At 38.2% G+C, this 5753-nt stretch overlaps 1 pseudogene; it reads left to right on the top strand.

Annotated features, from left to right (window-relative positions):
* The first annotated feature begins 468 nt into the window (after positions 1-468).
* LOC131342846 (uncharacterized) lies at positions 469-1876 on the top strand (annotated as a pseudogene).
* The last annotated feature ends 3877 nt before the right edge of the window (positions 1877-5753 follow it).

Here is a 5753-nt window from a genome sequence, read left to right as displayed (position 1 = left end):
TAATATAACAGTCTGGTATCAACTTAAATTGGAGCCAGGAGCTGAAGTTGGGAGTATGCGCACTCTCTATGAAAAACCCAATAATGGTGTAGATCCTAAAATGTGCTACTATTCTAAGGATCTAGAACCTGCAGTATATAGATGCACACACACTGAAACAATCAACACCTTATTTATGAGTTAAACCAAATACAAATTTAATCTTACTTCATATGTTCTGGATGAAAACAAACCAAAAGCCTTCATTTGGACTAGCCGAAGAGAAGGAACATATTGTGTGGAAAATGTGAGGCTGATGTGAATCATTATAGTGGACCACAAAACTGTTCATGGACTCTACATCACTGTTTCAACCTGACCACTTGTGGGTACAGTAAGCCTAAATAATGTCCAAAATCATATCCAATCCCTCCAGGTGGTTTTATAAAGGGAAACATTAATACTTTATTGCATGATGTACATTTGATAATGACGCATGTAACCTATAACATTTCATATTTTATCTGCTTATGTGAAACATTGTAGTAAGGATGATAAAACAGCTACAGTCATGAATCGATGATTTAATCTCTGATTACAAAGGTAGGCTTGCAGTCCAAATTCCACCTGTACGTTCTAAGCGAGATCTGTTTGGAAATTTAGCAGGTCTCGTGGGCTCTGTGAATTCAAATGCCAACACTTACAAAATAACAGGACAATCACAATTCTCAGCTTGGTTGGCAAACCAGGTGGCCACTGGTTTTCAACACATCACCAATAGAAAATATCATCAAATCGGTTAGATCTGAAGCGCAGGCGCTTCTACTGGTCAGCCATACATTATTCAATCAAAGTCATACCATCGAACATGACTTAGCCTGCAGATCATATGCACAGGATTTATTTGCTGCTGCAAATAAATTTTAGACCTTTATCTTCTCAAGACACCTAGGCATGCTTTAAATGACCTTATAGAAATTTTACACTTGCATAGATGGTTTGCATCAGAAAAGATGAAAGATATTAAATACTCTGAATTACTGTCTACATTGATGTTATACACTTGGAATGAGTGCACCGGCTGCATTGGGGTTTTTGCCAATTTTCCTTTTATACACCCAGAGCAAGTATTTTTGAACTCCACGACCATGCGTTCTATAGGTGTAGTAGTGAAGGATCAGATCATTAAATGGGACCACCTAACAGGATATATGACTTTAAAAGGAGATGAGACCTTGTTTACCACTCGCACCAGTTGTCATGAAACTTCCAGTTATGTTATTTGTACATGCAATACTTTACTACATGCCTTCTCTTCCAATGATACTAAGCTTATCAGTGTTCAGTCATTGCATGGTCATGCTGATGCGATTCAAGCATCTCACACACAGTGGTGTTTCGTCAGTGAAATTAATTCCTTCACCTATGGCGGTCTGACTGCCCTGCAAATCATACCTTCTGCATGGAGGTTATGGAGGATTTCTCAATGGGTCAGATAAAAATCTTGGGGAGGATACCACTGGACACAGATGTTTCCCCATGGTGGGAAGACACTTTCTTTGAACATAGCACAAAAGCTCTAATGGACACAATATATTTGGTACAACAAACTATACTACAGACTGAGTATCATCAGAACCAGGCTCAGGTGGAAACAAACCTGGCCAAGGGAACAGCAGAGATCTTGTCAAGTTCATCTACCCACTCAGCCCAATACATATACACCTGGTGGGACTGGGTGTTCCATGGCTGTGTGATTGCCAGTGGACTTGTTCTCATATTGTCTACACTTCAATGCTATTATTTCAGAGTTATGCTTCACCCCTTACGAACTGCCAACACTGTTTTCACGCTTAGCCCCTTACAGGTGCCAGCCATTCAGAGACAGCTACAGTAAGATTTCCAGCAATGTAGCCTTGGGAATTATTTTGAAAATGTCCCAAGGGGCCAGGGGAGGATTGTAATGTGGCAGGCCAAATTATTAATATTGAGAGAGATGAAGTTATATCTTCAAGGAAAAACAGACACTTTGGGGACTTCGGGGGGTTTTGAGAAGTGTGTCATGAAACAATTCAAATCCCTGTGTACCCCCCCTCTTCAAGGAGGCAATGGTGGAACTATTTTCTGGATCTCACCAAGAATGTACGTTCTTTTACCCTTTAGATTCTAATCTCAAGGAATACTAAAAAAATATGATGATATACTTACTGTATGACGTTATTCATGTTTATTGTCATTCTAAAGCTCATGTTGCGATAGCTGAAAAAGGTCTAATTTCCAAATCAGAGTATACTAAAGTTTACACATAGTCTGTACTCCTGTTGGATGTCTTTATGACCTTATTCTACCCCCTCGCAGGTCACAAGACAACAATCTGAACTATGTCCTTTACAACCCATTTGATGTGAACCAAAACTAAAAGCCAGATGTGTCCTTACAACCTGTCCAAAACCAGGCTTTCTGTGGACTCATAGATTGTATGACCCTTTGTCTCTCTTGGGTATATAAGGTGCATTGGCAAAAGACTCAGGGAAGCATCTGCATTCAGAACTTCCCACACTATTATTATGTGTCTCTATTGCCAGGTATGACTTTAACTCTGTAACTTGTGTTTTTCATACTATGCTGATCCTTTAAAGTGTTACTGAGTTTGGTATTTTACTAATTAAATAGACTGAAATAAGTGGAACCTGCCTGGAAAATTGAATTGTTAATTTTGACATTCTGAGCCTATGGAAAATCATTATTATACACCTCTTTAATCTCAGCATGTGAACTTGAATCGGAATGGAGAAACCTAGCGTTATGTTGGAATGGAGTAGCCTCGACTTAAACTTGAATGGAGAATGCCTCGGTTTAAAGTTAAATTAGAACAAACTGAAACTTCTATGGAGAAACCCAGGTTTAAGTTTAAATAGAGTTATGTTCAATCATTTCAGTTTTCTATCTACTTAATGAATTAAGAATAGTCAAACCTCTAAACTGTGGTCAGCATCAGATAATACTTAGGTTAATTATTAACTGGTGTCACATTATCATTATACACAGAGCTCAAAGAATGAATCCAAATTTTAATAAATGAAGCAAATTCTTCAAAAAGCGCAAAGGAAATGGAGAATACGAGATCGCTATGCCCACACCGCTGGATTCCATGGTTGGGCCAGTGGGTGGTCCTTAAAATGTAAACAATCACATATCATTATATAGCTGACCCCAAACGTGAAAAAAGTCTAAGAAAACTGCCCCAATCATCTGCAAACATGCGTTTATCTGAAAAACCGCTTTCCCTTGCTCGTAGAGCGCTGAGACTTGCGGAATCGCATTTTCAGCGCCAGAGAAGCACAATGCAGAGAGCACACTTCGCCGAGGCAGGAAACGAGCCAGTTCGATGAAAAATGATGAAAGTTGACTTTGTCAAGTGACTTATCATGGAGTATCACTTTTTCCAAGTTTCTAACAAATTTTTGCACTTTGATGAAAAAAATCATATTTCATATCAAAATTTACATTTTTTATGACTTTCCGGTGTTTAATATGAATTTTGTCATTTTAAGGTAAACAATCACATTTCATATCATAGTAGACTCGAAACATGTGAAAAAAGTCCAAGAAAACTGCCCCATTCAGCCGCAAACATGCGATTGCCTGAAAAACCGCTTTCCCTTGCTCGTAGAGCGCTGAGACTTGCGGAATCGCATTTTCAGCGCCAGAGAAGCACAATGCAGCGAGCACACTGCGCCGAGGCAGGAAACGAGCCAGTTCGATGAAAAATGATGAAAGATGACTTTGTTAAGTGAATTTTCATGGAGTATCACTTTTTCCAAGTATATAACTAATTTTTGCACTTTGATGAAAAAAATCATATTTCATATCAAAATTCATATTTTTTATGACTTTCCTGTGTTTAATATGAATTTTGTCATTTTAAGGTAAACAATCACATTTCATATCATAGTTGACTCGAAACATTTGAAAAAAGTCCAAGAAAACTGCCCCATTCAGCCGCAAACATGCGATTGCCTGAAAAACCGCTTTCCCTTGCTCGTAGAGCGCTGAGACTTGCGGAATCGCATTTTCAGCGCCAGAGAAGCACAATGCAGAGAGCACACTGCGCCGAGGCAGGAAACGAGCCAGTTCGATGAAAAATGATGAAAGTTGACTTTGTTAAGTGAATTTTCATGGAGTATCACTTTTTCCAAGTTTATAACAAATTTTTGCACTTTGATGAAAAAAATCATATTTCATATCAAAATTTATATTTTTTATGACTTTCCTGTGTTTAATATGAATTTTGACATTTTAAGGTAAACAATCACATTTCATATCATAGTAGACTCGAACCATTTGAAAAAAGTCCAAGAAAACTGCCCCATTCAGCCGCAAACATGCGATTGCCTGAAAAACCGCTTTCCCTTGCTCGTAGAGTGCTGAGACTTGCGGAATCGCATTTTCAGCGCCAGAGAAGCACAATGCAGAGAGCACACTGCGCCGAGGCAGGAAACGAGCCAGTTCGATGAAAAATGATGAAAGTTGACTTTGTTAAGTGAATTTTCATGGAGTATCACTTTTTCCAAGTTTATAACAAAATTTTGCACTTTGATGAAAAAAATCATATTTCATATCAAAATTCATATTTTTTATGACTTTCCTGTGTTTAATATGAATTTTGTCATTTTAAGGTAAACAATCACATTTCATATCATAGTAGACTCGAAACATGTGAAAAAAGTCCAAGAAAACTGCCCCATTCAGCCGCAAACATGCGATTGCCTGAAAAACCGCTTTCCCTTGCTCGTAGAGCGCTGAGACTTGCGGAATCGCATTTTCAGCGCCAGAGAAGCACAATGCAGAGAGCACACTGCGCCGAGGCAGGAAACGAGCCAGTTCGATGAAAAATGATGAAAGTTGACTTAAGTGAATTTTCATGGAGTATCACTTTTTCCAAGTTTATAACAAATTTTTGCACTTTGATGAAAAAAATCATATTTCATATCGAAATTCATATTTTTTATGACTTTCCTGTGTTTAATATGAATTTTGTCATTTTAAGGTAAACAATCACATTTCATATCATAGTAGACTCGAAACGTGAAAAAAGTCCAAGAAAACTGCCCCATTCAGCCGCAAACATGCGATTGCCTGAAAAACCGCTTTCCCTTGCTCGTAGAGCGCTGAGACTTGCGGAATCGCATTTTCAGCGCCAGAGAAGCACAATGCAGAGAGCACACTGCGCCGAGGCAGGAAACGAGCCAGTTCGATGAAAAATGATGAAAGTTGACTTTGTTAGGTGACTTATCATGGAGTATCACGTTTACCAAGTTTCTAACAAATTTTTGCACTTTGATGAAAAAAATCATATTTCATATCAAAATTCATATTTTTTATGACTTTCCTGTGTTTAATATGAATTTTGTCATTTTAAGGTAAACAATCACATTTCATATCATAGTTGACTCGAAAAGTGAAAAAAGTCAAAGAAAACTGCCCCATTCAGCCGCAAACATGCGATTGCCTGATAAACCGCTTTCCCTTGCTCGTAGAGCGCTGAGACTTGCGGAATCGCATTTTCAGCGCCAGAGAAGCACAATGCAGAGAGCACACTGCGCCGAGGTAGGAAACGAGCCAGTTCGATGAAAAATGATGAAAGTTGACTTTGTTAAGTGAATTTTCATGGAGTATCACTTTTTCCAAGTATATAACTAATTTTTGCACTTTGATGAAAAAAATCATATTTCATATCAAAATTCATATTTTTTATGACTTTCCTGTGTTTA

This window comes from Hemibagrus wyckioides, linkage group LG21, assembly GCF_019097595.1.
Source record: "Hemibagrus wyckioides isolate EC202008001 linkage group LG21, SWU_Hwy_1.0, whole genome shotgun sequence".
NCBI classification, from domain to species: domain Eukaryota; kingdom Metazoa; phylum Chordata; class Actinopteri; order Siluriformes; family Bagridae; genus Hemibagrus; species Hemibagrus wyckioides.
This window is presented reverse-complemented; position numbering and strand designations above follow the sequence as displayed.